This window comes from Ornithorhynchus anatinus, chromosome 1 (assembly GCF_004115215.2).
Source record: "Ornithorhynchus anatinus isolate Pmale09 chromosome 1, mOrnAna1.pri.v4, whole genome shotgun sequence".
In the NCBI taxonomy this organism is placed as follows: Eukaryota; Metazoa; Chordata; class Mammalia; order Monotremata; family Ornithorhynchidae; genus Ornithorhynchus; species Ornithorhynchus anatinus.
The window spans coordinates 101,129,157-101,150,733 of NC_041728.1; the positions used below are offsets into that span (position 1 = coordinate 101,129,157).

General features: G+C 43.9%; 1 protein-coding gene and 2 non-coding genes across 3 annotated transcripts in view; 2 read left to right on the forward strand and 1 right to left on the reverse strand.

The window, feature by feature from the left end:
• Positions 1 to 21,577, reverse strand: part of RNF13 (ring finger protein 13) — a 247,592-nt gene that overhangs the window by 92,268 nt on the left and 133,747 nt on the right. The window lies entirely within an intron of this gene.
• LOC114816094 lies at positions 2,182 to 2,319 on the forward strand. The gene has a single exon (XR_003763880.1). It is a non-coding gene; the product is annotated as a small nucleolar RNA SNORA7 (small nucleolar RNA).
• Positions 19,187 to 19,258, forward strand: TRNAA-UGC. Its single transcript has one exon. It is a non-coding gene; the product is annotated as a tRNA-Ala (tRNA).

The following is a 21,577-nucleotide window of genomic DNA, read 5'->3' on the forward strand; positions in this document are numbered from 1 at the left end:
GTTAATCCCCATTTTACAGATGAGGGAATTGAGGCACAGAGAAATTAAGTGACTTGCCCACAGTCACACAGCTGACAAGTGGCAGAGCCGGGACACGGTCTAGACTCCCATGACTTAGGGAAGGAGTGAGGTCAAGTGGCAAGAGCTAGGGCCTGGAAGTCTGAGCACCTGAGTCCTAATCCTGGCTCCACTACTTATAATGATGGTATTTGTTAAGCGCTTACTATGTGCCAAGCACTGTTCTAAACAGGAGGGGAGATACAAGGTAATCAGGTTGTCTCGTGTGGGGCTCACAGTCTTAATCCCCATTTTTACAGATGAGGTAACTGAGGCACAGAGAAGTTAAGTGGCTGGCCCAAGGTCACACAGCAGACAGGTGGCAGAGCCAGGATTAGAATCCATGTCCTCTGACTCTCCAGCCCGTGCACTTTCCACTAAGCCACAATGCTTCCCTCTAAGCTCGCTGTGGGCTGGGAACGGGTTTGCTAATTCTCTTGTATAACAATAATAATAATAATTATGGCATTTGTTAAGCGCTTACTATGTGCAAAGCACTGTCCTAAGCATTGAGCCCTGTTCTAAGCATATTGTACTCTCCCAAGCATTTAGTACAGCGCTCTGCCTGTAATAAGCGCTCAATAAATACCCCTGATTGACTGACTTCAATTCAACACATACAAGTACAGTAAATGATTAGGTAGCAATAAAGATTCAGATAAACCAAAAATACAATCCACGTTCTGGCGAGTTAAAGCACAGCACTGCTCGACATCCTTCATTTCCTTTGGTTCGATGTTTGCAGTTAAGCAGTAATTAGGAAAAAGCATAAAATGAACTAATAACTGTTGATAGTAGCGAACCTTTCAAAATAACCCTTCCGTGAGTCCTTTTTTCTGCATCTAGTCAGATGAGATATAAATGTTTCAGACCCCCACTTGGAATAAGGGGAAAAAATTCCCAGTGAACAGCTCTCTAATGAACTCTTCCCGTTACCCCCCGCCAACTCTCCCATCGCTGTTGACCGCACCATCGTGCTCCCTGCTTCACGAGCTTGTAACCTCAGTATCATCTTGGCTCTTCTCTCTCCTTCAACCCACGTAGTCTGTCACCAAATCCTGTCAGTTCTGTCTTGGTGACAGCCCCGGCTCCTTCCTCTTGATGCAAATTTCCATCTACGCTGACCGGCCACCCACTTATCACATCCCGCCTCAACTACCGCACCAGCGTCCTTGCTGACCTCCCGTCTCCAGCTTCACCCCTCTCCAGATCAACCTTCACTCTGCTGCCCAGGTGTGTTTTTTTAAAAAAAACAGAGTACTGGGCACACCTCTTCACTCTTCAGACACCTCCAATGGTTGCCCATCCATCTCTATACCGAGTAGAAACACCTCACCATCGGGTTAACTCAATCAGTTCTCACTCCTCTACTTATCTCTGCTCCTCTCCCACCAGCAAGCACCAAACCCGCTCACCTCACTCTTATAACACCAACCAGTTCACTGTGCCCTGAGGTCGTCTCTCTCGTCAGTGACCCTTTGCTCATGCTCTGCCGACCTGAAACTTAGAACAGTTAGCAAGCGCTTAACAAATACCATAATTATATATATGATTATTCTTGAAACTCCCTCCCTTTTCATAACTGACAGACCACCCACTCTCCCCATCTTCAAAGTCCTACTAAAATCACATCTCCTCCAGAAAACCCTCAGACCAATCTCTCAGCTCCCTAAACTACTCTCCCTACTGCATCACCTACGTCCTTGAATGCAAACTCACAGAGTAGCAGGAGTAGTAATAATTATATTTATTAAACGCTTATTTACCGTGCGCAGAGGGTTTCACTAAGAGCGGAAAAGAGCTAACGGTGGGAGTCACTTAGGTACTTACCCCACCTCCAACCCCAACACCATTTATCATCGTCATCACCATTATCGACGGTATTTATTGCATGCTTACTATGTGCAGAGCGCTTGGAGAGAACAATATTACCAAAACATTCCCTGCCCACAACAACCTTCCAGTCTATTTATGTACATAACCTTTTATGCGATTGTTTCCTCTATCTGTATTTTTAATGTCTCCTCCCCCTGCTAGATTTTGAGGGTAGGGATTTGTCTTCTTATCCCACTGTACTCTCCCAAGAACTCGGTATTGTGCTTTGCACGCATTAAGCACTCAATTACCCTCTCAGGGTCACTCCTGGAGAGTTTCCAGGACTCTGCCAGTCTCGACTACAGGAGGGAGAATCAAGCAGAGACCTGTCCATTCCATTCCTAGCTTGGCCAGTGGCTAGCGAGTGGCAGGCCATCCGCTACAAGTCGAAGCTTGCCCGTGCTGGGCAGCAGGGGCATGAGAGAGAGTCAAGGGTGGAGACTCGAATTTGCTGCGTGGAAGGCGGCAACTGTAAACCACTTCCGTATTTTGACCAAAAAAACTCTATGAATATGCTGCCAGAACGACTGCAGCTGGAAGTGCGGCGTTCTGGGAGAGATGTGTCCATGGCGTCACTATGGATTGAACACGACTCGACAGCGTAAGACAACAACAAGCACTCGATAAATACAACCGATGGACTGACTAAAAGATTAAGATACCAAGGGTGAGCAAGCATGGCAGGCAGGCACACAAGATGATGATGACGATGGCATTTGTTGAGTGCTTACTATGTGCCAGGCACTGTACTAAGCGCTGAGATGGCTACAAGCAAATGGAGTTGGATACAGTCCCTGTCCCATGTGAGGCTCAGTCTCAATCCTCATTTTCCAGATGAAGTAACTGAGGTCTAGAGAAGTGAAGGGACTTGCCCATGGTCACACAGCAGATGAGTGGCGGAGCCAGGATTAGAACTCATGAACTTCTGAATCCCAGGCCCGTGCTCTAATAATAATAATCATTACTAATTATGGTATATGTTAAGTGCCAGGCACTGTACTAAGAGTACTGGGGTGGATACAAGCAAATCCAGTTGGAAACAGCCCATGTCCCACACAGGGCTCACATTCTTCATCCCCATTTTACAGATGAGGTGACCAAGGCACAGAGAAGTGAAGTGGCTTGCCCAAGACCACACAGAAGACAAGTGGCGGAGCCGGGATTACAATCCAGGATCTTCTGACTCCCAGGCCCGTGCTCTTGCCACTCTCCAGCACGCCACGCTGCTTCTCCTGATTGATGTCCAAGACTGATGTAGCGTGCACAAGATCAAGGTGCGACGAGAGTTCTTTCTTGACTGCGCGACAGAAACACTGTCTTTCTGGTTGGAGCTGCGGCAACACCAGAAATTGTTATAATAATGTTGGTATTTGTTAAGCGCTTACTATGTACCGAGCACTGTTCTAAGTGCTGGAGTAGACACAGGGGAATCAGGTTGTCCCACGTGGGGCTCACAGTCTTAATCCCCATTTTACAGATGAGGTAACTGAGGTACCAAGAAGTTAAGTGACTTGCCCAAAGTCACACAGCTGACAAGTGGGCCGAGCCCGGAATTCGAATCCATGACTTCTGATTCCAAGCCCGTGCTCCTTCCACTGAGTCACGCTGCTTCTCACGCCAGGCTGTTTTTGCCTCTGTCTCTCTGGCTCATGCTCCAACCGAAACTCTGCTCAAGGACAGTCCTCCAATCCAGAATGCTGTAGCTCCATTTCCTACCATCATCAAGTTCTGTTCCTCCTTGGGATGCAAAAGAGAGCATCTGTCTATTCCAAGGGGGCCCCAGAGGAGATTGGAAACCACAGCAAGGAAAAGAGTTAATCGAGTCCGCGGGGACTTAAGGATGCCAATGACATTCATGCCAATGTCATCCATTCATTTAATCACATTTATTGAGCCCTTACTGTGTGCAAAGCACCGTTCTAAGTGCAGTGGAAGGAGCTCGGGCCTGGGAGCCAGAAGATCATGGGTTCTAATCCCAGCTCTTGTCTGCTGTGTGACTTGGGCGAGTCGCTTCACTTCTCTGGGACTCGGTTCCCTCATCTGTAAAATGGGGATTGAGACTGTGAGCCCCATGCGGGACAGGGACTGTGTCAACCCGTTTTGCTTGTATCCACCTCGGCGCTTAGGACAGTGCCTGGCACACAGTAAACCACTTAATAAATACCACAGTTATTATCATTATTATTATGATTATCTGAATGCAGTCTCTTTATCAATAAATCATTACTAAGATCCAGAGAGATGGATGAAATCCCCAGCCAAGATTCATCACTTCTTAATTATTGTGGGGGGGCAACCTGAGCCATATGACAAGTCTAGCCCCTGCTGACGTCACAGCAAAGTAAAAGTTACTTTTCCACCAGCTCTGATGCTAAGAAGTTTGAAGTGCTATGATGATTGCATTTCTTAAGTGCATACTCTGCGTCCAGCTCTGTTCTAACTGCTGGGTTAGATATGAGTTAATTATATTGGACACAGTCCCTGGTCCCAAATAGGACTGCTCCCAAATAGTCTAAATAATAATAATAATGTTGGTATTTGTTAAGCACTTTCTATATACAGAGCACTATTCTAAGCGCTGGGGTAGATACAGGGTAATCAGGTTGTCCCACATGAGGCTCACAGTGAATCTCCATTTTACAGATGAGGTAACTGAGACACAGAGCAGTTAAGTGACTTGCCCAAAGTCACACAGCTGACAAGCGGTAGATCTGGGATTCGAACTCATGGCCTCTGACTCCCAAGTCTGGACTCTTTTCACTGAGCCACGCTAGAGGGAGAATAGGTATTACAGGTATTACATCCTCATTTTACAGATGAGGTTAACTGAGGCATACAGAAGTTAAATGATTTATCCAAGGTCATAAGCAGACAAGTGGCAGACCCGGGATTAGAACCCAGATCCCTTTGACTTCCAGGCCCATGCTCTATCCTCTAGACCCTGCTGCTTCTCTGTTGTATTTCTTTTTATAAATTTCACTTATCTTGGTTATCACTCCTTTTATGGATTGAGTTTGACTTCCTATAGTCTTTGGATAGTTTTTAAAACAGAATTCCAAATCCCATGATTTGGGATCACGATTTCACTATAGTATTCAGTCAAACCCCAGCTCACCTAAAACAAGCTGTATAGATAGCAACTCCTAATATTTTAGAGTTTCTGTTGTGGTTATTCACAGGAACCAGATGGGGTATTATGTGCTGGTGAAGTAAATTGATTAAGGGAGGAGATCTATTTAGACCCTTTTAAAATAAGATGAAAAACTTTCCAAAATTCACACCCGAGACTCTGCCCACTCTAGAAATGTGTCAGGTACCAGACTGAAAATGTAAAATCTAATGGTGCTTTTCTTCTGAATAAGTCATTCTGATTTCTTTTCAAACCTCAGATAAAGTAAACTAAGAACTTTACTTTGGGAAGAGAGTTCATTAGTCCTAAAAAGGCAAATGACAGAAAATGGCTTTCCAACACCCAGTAATCTAAACATTAGTGGAAAAAGGACAGGTCTCTAACATATACGCACTATTAGCCATATCCATTAGTGAAGAGTAGAGTATGCTTTATGCCAAAACATGTTCCTTCAAAACTATTTGCAATACAAAGCCCATATGCTGTTAACTTTCTCATTTTCAGGGTTTCATGTAAATAACCTCTCTAAGCTCGCCCAGTTCTAATCTCTGATTACAGAGAACCCTGAAATAAACAGTTTGTCATGTCACTGCAGGGCTATTTTTGGCTTCCCTCACATGCCTACTATATGAATTGACTTGTTAATGTTTCTAAAGGGCTTGGAAGAGGGAAAGAACAGGATATATTTTCAACCTTTTTATTCAGCCAAGCAACCCAAGTTTTATTCTCTGTCATGTGACTTGTGGTTTTATTAATTAGAAAAGCTATTCTTTTTACTAGCCACTGGAACTTATGAGCGCAAGTGGGACACGACCTGTGTCCAACCTGATTAGCTTGTATCTACCCTAGCGCTTCCTGGAGTGCCTGGAATATAGTAAGCACTTAACAAATACCATGAAAAAAAACTGAGGACAGGTTTTTCTCTATAGATTCTTAGCACTATTTTATTTCCTAATTATTTTTTTACCTATTATTCACACCGGCAGATGGAGACTTCATTTTAGGTGAACTACTGTCGAACATTTGAGGAGACTTCATTTATTCATTTTAAAACACCGTAAGACAAAAATTGTTCGATAACTATCAAAAAGATCTTTTGCTGAAATGAATGCGTCTCGTTAATGTTGGTACAATTTTATATCTAAAATAATAAATTCTCAACATTTTCCTGAAAAGAAGGCCTTGATTTAACAGTTACTGAGGCTAGGGATAATTTAAACTACTATGTTAGCAAAGTCAACACAGACCCTGGGGAAGAGATGCAATAAACTGTTTCACTGCCAATTCATCACTCAATTAGTCATAGTTATTGAGCACTGTATAAGAATATAACATAGTCCTCTAGACTGTAAATTCATTATGGGTAGGGAATGTGTTTATTGTTGTGTCGCACTCTCCCAAGGGCTTAGTACAGTGCTCTGCACAAAATAAGTGCTCAATAAATATGACTGATATTACCTGCCCACAACGAGCTTACATTCTAATGTCTGCAGTACTTAGACGTACTCTTACCTTTCGGTGTATTTTTAAAGTTTTAAACTGTAACAAAATACCCAGTAAAGCCAACTCTATCTTGCACAGAGATTCCTAGAAACTAGTCTGCCAAAGAATTCAAAGCCTTATTGACTGCACATCTCCTCCAAAAAGCCTTCCCTGACTCAGCCCTCCTTTCCCCTTCTCCCACTCCCTCTGCTCTTACTTGCTCCTTTATTCATCCTCCCTCCCACCCCCACAGCACATACAAGCACAACACAAGTCAGATATACATATCTGTATATGTGTGTAATTTATTTATTTATATTAATGCCTGTCTCCCCCTCTAGACTGTAAGCTTGTTGGGGGCAGGAATGGGTCTGTTTGTTGCTATATTGTACTCTCTCATGCATTTAGTACAGTGCTTTGCACACAGTAAGTGCTCAATAAATACGATTGATTGAATGAATGAATGAATGAATGAATGAAAGAATTCATTGGCCTGCCCCATATTTTACCTGGCACACTCCTCTCTCTCCCTACACCCTTTCCCCTCCATTACCCATTTCCCATTGGAGGAATCCTTAAGATTCATTATTCAGAGTCTCCACCAGCTCACTTCACCCTTTCCCAACCATTCTTGTGGACCCAACCCTCTTGCCGAGTCCACCTCCGATGCGTTCTCTCATGAGCCCAAGGACCAGAGGCCACTCGAACTGCCCAGGACCAGCCACTTCAGTGCTCCAGGAGCCAGTCGCAAGCGCAAATGAGACCCTGACCTCCCCAAGCCTTCGCAAGGACAACCGGGGATTGAAGTCTCAACCGCAGTCCACTCACTGCCTTTGCTCCTGCGTTCAAGCCACAGAGCGCTACTGGTGGAAATCTAGATATCTGGCCGACTTTGTCCACTTCAAGTTTTTCCTTGCATGCTTTAACTCTGCCCTCTCATCTGTCTGGTGCAATTTATAATAATAATAATAATGGTATTTGTTAAGCACTTACTTTGTGACAGGCACTATTCTAAGCGCTGGGGCTAATACAAGCAAATCGGGTTGGAGACAGTCCCCGTCCCACATTGGGCTCACAGTCTCAATCACCATTCTAAATATGAGGTCACTGAGGCCCAGAGAAGTGAATTGCCCAAGGTCACACAGTAGACAAGTGGGGGAGTCCGGATTAGAACCTATGACCTTCTGACTCCCAGGCCTGTGCTGCCATGTTGCTTCTCTATGAAGGGGAGAGGAATATCAAAGTGCTAACCTAATCATATATCCAATAAGGTCATTGAGATAGGTTAAGTTGATGGCCCTCTTCAAAGGAAAAAATAAAAACTCAATTTCAGAGGAAAGACATGAACTGCGACAAGAAGGCTTTAAGGAACTTGCCTAAAAATCAAAGGTGTCGGCAAAATTTTCCCAGTAATTCTGGAGAAGAGACAGCTGGTGGAGAGCTCACCTTGTTTACACTGTAGCTTTTACACTAGCTTTTACCAACCTGAAAAGCAGTGAAAGGGCCCTGAAAAATTTTAGGGAGAAAGGAAATTTCCCCGTATTCTTGCACTCAACTACTAAGGTTTTGTGTGACTCATAAATGCACTACATTGCATTCACTCATTGGTACTTACTGAGCACTTACTGGGGTTTTTTTTTAATGTTTTTTGTTCTGTGTTTAGTATGAACTAGGCACTGTACTGAGCACTAGGGTAAAAAATAAAAAATAAATTTTGGTATTTGTTAAGCACTTACTATGTGCAAAGTACTGTTCTAAACGCTGGGGGGGATACAAGGTGATCAGGTTGTCCCAAGTGGGGCTCACAGTCTTCATCCCCATTTTACAGATGAGGTAACTGAGGCTCAGCGAAGTGAAGTGACTTGCCCAAAGTCACAGAGCTGACAAGTGGCAGATTCGGAATTAGAACCCATGACCTCTGACTCCCAAGTCTGGGCTCTTCCCACTGAGCCACTAGAAGTGAGGTGACTTGGCCAAGGTCACACAGCAGACAGGTGGCTGAGCAGGGATTAGAACCCAGGTCCTCCTGACTCTCATGTCTAAGCTCAAGTCAGTCAATCAGTCATCTGTATTGACCCTATCCATTAGGCCACACTGCTTACTGTGTTCAGAGCATGTAATTAAATCGTTTTGTGTTTATGAAACACAATACTCAAGTTCATGGAGAGGCATTTCAGGGAGGAACAGAAATACGATTTGCATTTTACTACTGAGAAAACCCAGAAATCTGTCAGGTCTATCATTTATCCTAAATTGCACAGTAATCCCACAGCAGAGATCAGAGACCAAAGTCTTTTGACTCCTGGCTCCCCACTCTTCAAATCTTCCAAATCTTCTCCATTCAAAGGCGCATTTTCTCCAGACACAAACAGAAGCAACCAGGCCTAACACACAGGCTTCCCTAACACCCACTCCGCCATAAACGACCCCTATCCTTATGCATACTCCTTTCTGTAGGTCCTCAAAAAGAACACCAGCAAATACAAAAATAGAGTAACACAGCAGATTTTTTAAAAGCCCAATCCTTATGCCCAAGCAATGTGCAAATTTTCCATTTTTGCTGATTTTAGATCAAGTCGGGTCCCCTCCAAAGCAGGGAAGCCTTCCTGCAAAGGCTTGCCCTAAAGAAACCTCGCGCTGTAGAACTCACACCTTCTGAAAAGGCGAGTGAGCCCGGCATGCTCACCCAAACGGGCTTGCGCTGTCAGAAAAACTCTCTCTAAATCCCTAGCAGCGCTCTAATCGAAAGACAGAATGAAGACACATATTCCTGCAGAGGGACTGGTAACTGAATGCATAAGGGCCACGGTTCGTGGCCTGAACGCACTGCAATTCTAATGGTGCACGGCACACTAAATGTCGAACCATGTTTGGAAGAGATGTAAAGCCAAGCGCTTAGTAGGGTGCTCTGCATACAGTAAGCGCCCAATAAATATGATTGAATAAATGAATAAAGCCCTCATCCCAGCCATGGACCGCTGAAATCAGCTCTACTGCCAAAATACTCTCACTTTTTTGGTGGACTGTACATTTTCAATGTTTGTAGATTTTAAAGACATGGAATTCTGTAATCAAATTGTTTAGTATGAAAACTCTTCTATGCTTAGAGCCTTGGCTCCTCTCCCTTGATGCCACCCAATTCCTCTTTTTTTTTTAAATGGTATTTAAGTGCTTACTATGTGCCAGGCACTGTACTAAGTGCTGGTGTAGATACGGGCAATAAGGTTGGACAAAGTCCACGTACCACATGGGGTTCACAGTCTTAATCCCCATTTTCCAGATGAGATAACTGAGGGCTAGAGAAATGAAGTGACTTGCCCAAGGTCACAGAGCAGACAATTGGAGGAGCCGGGATTAGAACCCAGGTCCTGACTCCCAGGCCCGGGGTCCAATCACTAGGCCACACTGTTTCTCAATCCTATCCTCTATTCGCTCTCCTCAGTGGCCTCCTTCATTTGGTCTAGTCCTCATTCATTCATTCGATTTATTGAGTGCTTAGTGTGTGCACAGCACTGTACTAAGCACTTGGGCAAGTATGCTACAACAATAAACGGTAGCATTCCCTGCCCGCAACGAGCGCACAGTCTGCTGCCAAGAACCAGCGAGGCTTCCCTGGCCCTTTCACTTCCCAAATGGTGGATATCATTCGTCTGAGACCTCCTTGACCGCCCTCTCAGTCAATCAATGATATTTATTCATTCATTCATTCATTCAATAGTATTTATTGAGCGCTTACTATGTGCAGAGCACTGTACTAAGCACTTGGAATATACAATTCGGCAACAGATAGAGACAATCCCTGCCCAATGAGGGGCTTACAGTATAATCAGACTTACTGAGCACTTACTGTATGCACAGTACCTTACTAAGCCCTTGGTACAACAAAACAAAGTTAGTAGACACGTTTCCTGCCCACAACAAAGGGTGGCCATAAAATACGTTTGTTCCCCCACACTTTGGTGCTCTGCAAAGTCACCGGAAACTTCCGAGCTGCCCAGTTTACTCTGAAAATCCCAGTGGCTCTCGCGGAAGGAGCCTAAATAACACGGCAAGGAATAACATGAGTTTGAGTCTTTCCTCCTCAACACTGATTCTGGTGCTTTACTCCAGAATGTCTAACCATCACCACCCTAACCCACCTTCCACCACCCAAGCAATAATGAAGCCAAGTCACTTTTTTTTTTTTTTTACTGTTGAGGCTTTATATGATTAAATTTTGAAATTCTGAATTTTGAAATGTAGTCTCATGATACACATTTCTTCATGTGTTTTGCCTACCCCATAAAATTGGGAATCTCTTCTCGATCAGGGACTGCATCTTTTTTAAGCTCTCTGAGGACAAAGATCGTGTCTGCTAACTCTACTGCCACATATCTGCTGGGTGACCTTGGGCAAGTCACTTCACCTCTCTGAGCCTCAGTTACCTCATCTGTAAAAAGGGGATTGAGACTGTGAGCCCCATAATAATAATAATGTTGGTATTTGTTAAGCGCTTACTATGTGCAGAGCACTGTTCTAAGCGCTGGGGTAAACACAGGGGAAGCAGGTTGTCCCACGTGGGGCTCACAGTCTTCATCCCCATTTTACAGATGAGGGAACTGAGGCACAGAGAAGTTAAGTGACTTGCCCACAGTCACACAGCTGACAAGTGGCAGAGCTGGGATTCGAACTCATGAGCCCTGACTCCAAAGCCCATGCTCTTTCCACTGCGCCACGCTGCTTCTCTGTGCATGCTTCTCTGTCCCATGTGGGACAGGCGGCTGTGTCCAACCTGATTTGCTTGTATCCGCTGCAGTGCTCAGTACAGTGGTTGGCACAAAGTAAGCGCTTAACAAATACCACCATGATTATCATTATTATTATTACTGTACTCTCCCAAGCTCCTAAATCCTGGTACAGGGATCTGCACAGAGTGAGCACACAATACATCCCATAGAATAACTGATTAACTGCTTTCCAAATATAATACTCAGTGTTTACTACTATGTTTTACATAAGTGATTTTTTTTATTATTATAAATAAGTATTTTGAGCCATGCACGGTATTAAGCCCTAGGGTAGATACAACATAATCGGATCAGATACCATCCCTAGCCCATGTAGGGGACGCAGTCTAAGAGGGAGGGAGAAAACGTATCCTGTCACCATTTTACATGCGTAAACTTTAAACTGTAAGCTCCCGGTGAGCAGCGAATATACATTTCTATATAAATTTAATCATAGGAATATAAATTTCATCTGCCAACTCTGCTATATTGTACTCCTCCAAGCATTTAGTAAAGTGCTCTGCACACAATAAGCACTCAAGACATACCACTGATCAATTAATGAGGTAACTGAGGCAAAGAGAAGTAAAGTGATATACCCGAGGTCACTTATAAGGTGAGTGGCAGAGCTGGAATTAGAACTCAGGTCCCCTGACTCCCCAGACTCTCGTTCTTGTCACTAGGTCACGCTGCTTCTCGTAAGAAATTACTGAGGTGATAATGAAGTCAACCCCTACGCAGTTCGGCCAATATGGTCCAGATGCATTCAGAAAGTCACTGACAGGAAAACTATAAAATCGGTAGAACAGATATATTGAGTTTGCAAATACAATGGGCAGGAGTCATGTTTGACCCTACTACAATATTGTGCTTATTTCAGGTCTAGCATTTAATAAATATTAATAACACTATTAGTATTCAATATTCATCCACAACACATAATGAAAGAGAATGGGTTTTGGCCAAAATGTTTAATCCTCCACACTAAATTGGTACAATATAGCTTTTACACCAGGTAATGGACTATTAGTTTACCCAATTAAGTCTTCTTTTCCCCTGCTCACTCTTCCTTCTGTGTCATCTATGTCCTTGGATCTGTGACCTTTGGACATCTGATTGATTGATTGATTCATTCAATCGTATTAATTGAGCATTTACTATGTGCAGAGCACTGTACCAAGTGCTTGGAATGTACAATTTGGCAACAGATAGAGACAGTCCCTGCCCAAAGATGGGCTCACGGTTTGATATTCACCCTATCTCCAGCCCCACAGCACTTATGGATGGATCTTTAAACTATATATTTTAAATTACTTATTTGTTCATATTAACGACTTCCCCCACCATTCCCCTTAATGACTGTGATCTTATTAAGGGCGGGGAACGTTTCTGCTAATTCTGCTGTCATCGTACTTTCCCAAGCGCTTAGTACCGTGCTCCACACATAGTAAACACTCAATCAATACCATCGATTGATTAATTAAAATTTCAAATGCTTACTTTTCCTTTGCCAAGATGTATTTCAAGAACACAGTTTGAGGCTAAGGCAGCTGCATAATAAGCTCTCCTAAGGTAAATAATTAGCCTTTTTACATTTACGTGTCATTCAACAGACAATGTGGTAAAGTTATCTTAAAAATAGCCATTTATCAAAAGTACTCCTTTCTTACCACCGAGAGTACTGTCCTGAGTGAGGGGAAAAGATTGGGCTTTCAAGACCCAATACAACCCAGAAATGACCATTCAATAGTTGTTTTTCAGGCATGTGATGAAAGGCCAAGCATTTTCCTGTAACAGGGAAATGCAAAGTAAGAGAGAGACAGAAGAGGCAATTATAGTCTTGCCGCACAAAAGCGTCTTTTAACAAATTTGATTTGCTCTAATCGGTGGGTAGTGGGAAAATCTTTGTTGTGATGGGAATGAAAACAGAATAAGGATTTGATTAGAGCACGGACATAATAACGCCCTCAGTTTGATCTTATCCTGTTCTCACATAGGCATATTTGAGTAGATGTCGCATTAGTACCATTTCGATTTACTGCAACCATGAGCCTCTTGTCTCTCCCCACTTTCAGCGTTTTTAAGTCCCAGGAATCTCAATCAAATCTGAAAGTGAAAAGCATGGTGTAGCGGGTAGAGCACGGGCCTGGGAGTCAGAAGGTCTTGGGGTCTAATCCTGGCTCCGCCACTTGCCTGCCGTGTGACCGTGGGCAAGTCACTTAATTTATCTGTGCCTCAGTTCCCTCATCTGTAATATGGGGATTAAGACTGCGAGCCCCAAGGGAGACAAGGACTGTGTCCAACCCGATATACCTGTATGCACCCCAGCGCTTAATACAGTACCTGGCACATAGTAAGTGCTTAAATACCATAGTAAGAATAGTGAGGTGGATGGACAGACATGGGCATCTTTCCCAAATACTCGTGGTGCAACTGAGATGACCATGAATTATGGGAATAGGCCAGTGTGTCTGAAACCTCCCATCAGGAAATCGGGAAAGACAGCAGAGAAGTGGCGTGGTTCAGTGGAAGGAGCACGGGCTTGGGAGTCAGAGGTCATGGGTTCAAATCCCAGCTCTGCCACTTGTCAGCTGTGTGACTGTGGGCAAGTCACTTAACTTCTCTGTGCCTCAATTCCCTCATCTGTAAAATGGGGATTAAGACTGTGAGCCTCACGTGGGACAACCTGATTACCCTGTAAATCTACCCCAGCACTTAGAACAGTAAGCGCTTAACAAATACCAACATTATTATTATAGCACATTAGAAAGAGTTTAAAGAGTTCCTCTCTAAACTGTAAGTTCCTTTGATTAATAATAATAGTGGTATTTGTTAAGTGCTTACTATGTGCCAAGCACTGTTCTGAGTGCTGGAATAGACACAAGCTGATCAGGTTGGACACAGGCCCTGTCCCACATGGGTCTCACTCCCCATTTTCCAGATGAGGTAACTGAGGCCCAGAGTGAAGTGACTTGTCACACAGCAGAAAAGTAGCAGAGTCAGAATTAGACCCCCGGTCCTTCTGACACCCAGGTCTGTGTTCTATCCACTAAGCCATGCTGTTTCTTTCGGGTAGGGAACGTGTCTACCCATTCTGTTGCATTTTACACTCCCAAGTGCTTGGTACAGTGAACGGGACACAGTGAGCACTCAATTAAGAGTGCTGATTGATTTAAAAATCCAGAACATTGCTGAACTTTAAGATCCAGTGATCTAAACCCTATTCTGCAATGAAACAACACAACTTATTAGTACCACATTGTTCGCCTGTGACTGCTAAATGCAATTTAGAGAGGAATAAATATGTAAAACAACTCACGAAAACACAACAACCTTTCAGTAGGCAAGTCAGTGTCTTAAATGATCTTTCTATAACATCCCTGAGGTTTCGGTGTGCTTTATTTGACCTCTAATTAGAGATTTCTTCTGCAAGGGAATTGATATTTCTTTTTCAGTTCCTTTGAGTGGTTATTTAAGACTGCTTGGTTGTATAGATAAGTGTAAAAATGTCTTTTATCTTTTTAACACAATTTCCACTTCCATCTTCCAACGATTAGGTTATTTGACTTCAAAGGGGGAAAAAAAATCCCCAACTACCTCACCATATAAATGCTTCCTAAAGAAACCTCCAATTCTAAGGAACAACAAGTAAGGAAACTGGGAGTATAGTAAAAAGAAATTCTTGATTAGAATGCACAGTCAGAGAGAAATACTAAGGAGAGGCAGAAATGTCTGCTTAGATCAGCATTTACTATTGTGTAAATCAGCACTCCTCAGAAACCCTGAGATTAAGAGAGGACTTAATCAACTCTGAAGAGAACTGAAAGGACAGATGTTTTTTGAGCCAGCATTAAATGATGACAAGATGTCAGTGCTAGGGACAAAGAGAATTAGGGTGCTACTGAATTCACCCTCTCGCAGGGTCACACCTGGAGAGTTTCCAGTACTCTGCCATTCATTCATTCATTCAATCTTATTTATTGAGTGCTTATTGTGTGCAGAGCACTGTACTAAGCGCTTGGGAGAGTACAATTTGGCAACAGACAGAAACAATCCCTGCCCAACAACGGGCTCACAGTCTAGAAGGGGGAGGCAGACAACAAAACAAGTAGACAGGCCTCAATACCATCAAAATAAGTAGAACCAGAGATAAATGCACATCATTAATAAAATAAATAGAGCAGTAAATATGCACAAATCTATGCAAGTGCTGTGGGGAGGGGAAGGGGGTAGAGCAGAGGGAGGGAGTAGGGGAATGGGGAGGGGAGGAGGAGCAGAGGGAGAGGGAGGGCTCAGTCTAAGGAAGACCCCCTAGAGGAGGTGAGCTCTCAGTAGGCCTTGAAGAGGGGGAGAGAGTGAGTTTGGCGGATGTGAGGGGGGAGGGAGAGTCAAGCTGAGGCCTGTCTATTCCCTTCCTAGCTTGGCCAGTGGCTGGCGAGTGGAAAGCATCCTGCTGTAAGTCAAAAGTCATCTTAGCTGGGCCGCAGCGGCACGGGACAGAGTCGAGGGCAGAGACTCGAGTTTACCACATGGAAGTAGACAATGATAAACCACTTCTGGATTTTGACCAAGAAAACTCTCTGGATCCACTACCGGAATGATTGCAGATGGAGAGCGGGACCTTCTGGGAGAGATGTGTCCGTGGCGTCGCTATGGGTCGGAGACGGCTCGACAGCATCAGACAAGCCTGAATTCACACACTGGGGTCAGTTAACTGATAAAAATAAATCATTTTGGGTGGCATAAGGTTATGTTCCACTACTAGACTGTAAGGTCACTGTGGCCAAGAGCTAAGTACAGTGCTCTGCCCACAGTAACTGCTCAAGAAATATCCTTGATTAATTGTACTTGAGCTCTTTGATTAGAAAACAGACTTATCTGAGGTTCCAATTAGATCCTCATTTATTTTGACTTCTAGTCTGAAATAATGTGTCAACCAACTCTGTTATAATGGACTCTTCCCAGTGCTTAAGACAGTGCCCTGCACATAGTGAGCGCTCAATAAATCCCAGTGATTGATTACAGATAAAAACTCTAGGAGCCAGAATATTCTTTTGCACAGGTGATCACACGGCTGTCTCTCTCCTGAAAATTTGCAAACTTTGACTCTGTAGGACTTTCTGGAGGAGCAAATTTCAACCTGAGTTTTTCTAATAGTTATGGAACATAATAGTGATAATAATAATAATGATGGAATTTGTTGAGCACTTACTATGTGCCAGGCATTGTACTAAGTGCTGGGGTGGATACAAGCAAATTCAGTTGGACACAGTCCCTTCTCCCATGTGGGGCTTATAGTCTCAATCTCCATTTTACAGATGATGTAACTGAGGCTCAGAGAAGTGAAGTGACTTGCCCGAGGTCACAGAGCAGAGAACTGGAGGAGCTGGGATTAGAACCCATGACCTTCTGACTCCCAGGTTCGTTCTCCGTCCATTATGCCATGCTGCTTCTACTACACCATGCTGCTCATTAAGTGCTTACTATGCGCCAAGCACTGTTCTAGTAGTGGGGTGGAAACAAGTAAATCAGGCCGGATACAGTTCCTGTCCCACGGGGGGCTCGCAATCTTATCCCCATTTTACAGGAGGGGGACTGAGGCCCAGAGAAGTGAAGTGACTTGCCCAAGGTCACACAGCAGACAAGTGGCACAGCAGGGATTAGAACCCACGTCCTTCTGACTCCTGGGCCCGGGCTCTATCCCATAGGTCACGCTACTTCTCCAAGCGGCTTTGCTTCCCCTCAGGCACTCCCCAACTTCCTAAGGGGATGGTTATTTCTGTTTTTTAAAAGGAGAATTACCTTGTTTTGAATGCAGGAGAGGGAAACCAAAACACCTCCTACCTCCTACAGCAGGAACACTGTGATTCCACCCCACATTTCACTTGAGGAAATGTAAACTGCAGCCTTTCTCACTCACTTCATGTGCCCAGATGCCCCAATTCCAATAGCCCAAAGACTGGTCAATAACAGAAGCAGTTCTGAGTGGGTGATGATGACAACACTTCAAGGAAAAACAGATCTGCTTTTTGTGGCAGTTTTCCTGGGAAGAAGGTGGGCAAGACAATCAACGCTATTAGAAGGCCGTTTTGCAGTTCAATCCTGCTAGATTCAGGTTGGCAAGAGAAATAAAACAGCTCCAGAAACTCAGGCTCTCCGAAAAAAGCCGGTGCTTAATAAGCTGGTTTCTGTTTGGTGGAATGGAAAACACTAGAATTTTCTGTAAATGTATATTTTCAGGGACTATATTTGGTTGACATAAGCAAAAGATACAAAAGCCATGATATTTTCCATATTCTAGAGATGAGGAAATGCAGTTTAATCGGCACAGAAGACACTCAATTATTCTGCTGGCAGAGGAAACACTCAGTATTAAAAACTGAGGATGAAAACGCTAAATTCCCATTTTATTTTGCTTCTCTCCAAAAGAACATTTATTCTTCCAATCACAGTTCTCTTGCTTATATTTCAAAGCAAAAGATCTGATTCCCTGAGGAACAACACGGAGTCACAAGTACAGAGATATTCAAGGAATCTTTATCTTGGCCAAGAATAGCAGACTGGTTAAGAAACAAAAAATTCATCTGTCTCCGTTTGACAAATGCTGAACCAGCTATTGAGGTATATAATATCCAGTTTTTCCACACAAGATTTTCTCATGATCGACTGTTTTCATCATAGTTTAAATAATCCAAATTTTTCACTCAAAGGCTGACCAACTAGAGAGCCAAAGCAAATGGGGAGAGAGAAATCATCTGGATCACTCGGGATGAGAAAGTGGATTTCAGGGACATATGACAGACTTGTCTGCAATATCTCCAATCAGGAGTGATGACAATAATTCATAAATTATTGATAAATTGATCCATTGATTATTCTGATCAAACAGGAACGCCTTACCATTGGCTTTAAAGCACTTAATCACCATGTCCCTCACCTTAAGCACCTCACCTTGCTGCTCTTCTACTACAACCCAGCCCGCACACTTCGATCCTCTAACGCCAACCTTCTCACTGTACCTCAATCTCGTTGTCCTCACTGCTGACCTCTCACCACATCCTGCCAACGGCCTCTTTAATGTGACAATGACCCTCCTCCCTTCAAAGCCTCATTGAAAGCCCACCTCTTCCAAGAGGCCTTCCCAGACTAAGCCCCCTTTCCTCTTCTCCCACTCTCTTCTGCGTCACCCCGACTTGCTCCCTTTATTCATCTCCCCTCCAGCCCCACAGCACTTATGCACATATCTATCATTTATTTATATTAAATTTTGCCTTTTATATTAAATTCTGCCTCCCCTTCTAGACTGCATGTTCGTTGTGGGCAGGGAACATGTCTACCTACCCTGTTATACTGTACTCTTCCCAAAGCTTAGTACAGTGCTCTGCACACAGTAAGCGCTCAAGAGATGCAAACTGATTAACTGAGCGTTGTATAAAATGACTGACAGAGTACAAAAGAGTTGGTAAAACACAATCCCCTGATCTCACAGAGCTTATAATCAAGCCACAGACTCATCACTAGTACAGTACTCTGCACACAGTAAGCGCTCAGTAAATACGACTGAATGAACGAGGTTCGGCAAACATTTTACAAAGATTCAGTAACTCTTAAAATACTTTTCTGACGAATTTCCAACAAATCTAGTCTTAATTGGTATGTAAACAGTAGGAAAGATTGTAAGACTGTAAGCTCCTGAATGGCAGAGTTTGGGTCCTATCTCACAGCACCCAAAAGACCCTTAATCAATCGACTCAATCATATTTATTGAGCGCTTACTGTGTGCAGAGCACTGTACTAAGCACTTGAGAGAGTACACTGTAATAGAGTTGACAGACACATCCCCCGCCCACATCAAGTTTATAGTCTAGTTTTAGGTGGGGATGTAGCTCAGTGGTAGAGCGCATGCTTTGCATGTACGAGGCCCCGGGTTCGATCCCCGGCATCTCCAGTTTAGGTTTCCCGATTAGACCGTAAGCCCGTCAAATGGCAGGGACTGTCTCTATCTGTTGCCGACTTGTTCATTCCAAGCGCTTAGTACAGTGCTCTGCACATAGTAATCGCTCAATAAATACTATTGAATTGAATGAATGGTCTAGAGGGGCGACAGAATAATTTTAATGAATTACACATATCACCAGCACCAATAATATTTACTGAGTTACTGAGTGCTGACTATACATTGAGCTCCATTCTAAGAGCTTGGGTGAGTACATAAGTACTGTGGGACTGAAGGTGGGGTGAGTCTTGTCTTATGCCGTCAAGTCATCTCCGACCCATAGCCGCATCACGGACACATCACCCACAGAAGGCCCCGCTCTCCATCTGCCATCGTTCCAGCAGTGGATCCAGAGAGTTTTCTTGGTCAAAATCCAGAAGTGGTTTACCATGGCCTCCTTCTGTACAGTCAACTTGAGTCTCCACACTCGACTCTCTCCCGTGCCGCTGCCTCCCAGCACGGGTGAGTTTCTACTTGTAGCAGATTGCCTGCCACTCGCTAGCCGCTGCCCAAGCTGGGAATGGAATGGACTACTTGACTCTCCCTCCCATAGCTGAGACTGGTAGAGGACTGGAAACTCTCCAGGTGCGACCCTGAGAAGGTGGGGTGAGTAAAGGGTGCAAATTCAAGTGCGACACAGAAGGGAGTGGGAGAAGAGGAAACAAAGGCTTAAGTCGGGGAAGGAGATGTGCTTTCGATAAGGTTTTGAAGGTGGGGAAAGCGATCGTCTGCAGATATGAAGGGGGAGGGTGCTCCAGGCCAGAGGCAGGATATGAAGAAAGTGAAAGTGTTCACTATCCTATAATAAAATCAAGCAGGAAAAGTTCAGGAATATAGCCAAGTCAGTGCATATAGTACAGACAGTCAGTTAGTAATATTTATTGAGCGCTTCCTGTGTGTACAACACTATACTTAGCACTTGGGAGAGGGTTTTTTTAAATTATTAAGTGCCAACGAGTCGTTTCCAATTCGTAGCGACTCCATGGATGTACTTTCTTTAGAACCTCCTGTCCCCTGCCATAATTCGCAACCTTTCTAACGGTTTTTCCGTACTCATTGTTATGGCCTCTATCCATCTAGAAGTAGTGTGGCTCAGTGGAAAGAGCCTGGGCTTGAGAGTCAGAGGTCATGGGTTTGAATCCGGGTTCTGCCACTTATCAGCTGTTTGACTGTGGGCAAGTCACTTAACTTCTCTATGCCTCAGTTCCCTCACCTGTAAAATGGGGGTTAAGACTGAGCCTCATGTGGGGCAACCTGATTACCCTGTATCTACCCCAGTGCTTAGAACAGTGCTCTGCACATAGTAAGCACTAACAAATACCAACATTATTATTATCATCATCTAGTTGCTGGTCTGCCTCTTCCACATTTTCCCTGGATTTTTCCTAGCATTAGTATCTTCTCCAGAGAATTAGTCCTCCTGATGATGTGCCCAAAATATGCTAATATAAGTTGAGTCATTTGGCCTTCCAAAGACCACTTTGGTTTAATTTGCTCTAAAATCCTTTTGTTTGGCTTTCAGGCAGTACATGGTATTAGCACAAGCCTTCTCCAACATTTGGGAGAGTACACTACAACAATAAACAGACACATTCCCCGCCCACAATGAGCTTTACAGTCTGGAGGGGGAACAAATGTCCCCTAAACTCTTCCCCAACCACAAGACTTTAATAATAATGATAATGATGTTATTTGTTTAGCGCTTACTAGCTGCCAAGTCTTATTTTAAGCGCTGAGGTAGGTACAAGGGCCATCAGGTTGGACACAGTCCTTGTCCCACCTTAATCCCCATTTTACAGATGAGGCAACTGAGGCACAGAAGTTAAATGACTTGCCCTAGGTCACACAGCAGACAAGTGGCAGAGCTGGGATTTGAGTGCAAGTCCTCCTGGGCCGGGCTCCAACCACTCTGCCAAGCTCCTTGGCTGCATTAAAAGGAGATGACATCAGGATCTGCACCACTTAACAGAAAAACCACCAAATATCTGCTCCTCAAATAGTTACCAGTTACACTGCTAATCATCATTCAGTGATCACCAGTTACACTGCTACTCAGCATTCAGTGATCAATGAGCTCAGGATACTGAACTTCAAGAGCACAGTGAGGTAAACAAGAGTGGCTCTTTAAACCTGAAAACTACAATCCTGATTTCTTTTCTTTCCACCATAATTGGGTGCACCAGTATCTTTATTTATGTGAACAATTAACTCTCACTGACTCATGCGGGGCCAAATTCACAGATAATCCAAATACTTCATTTTAGCCAATAG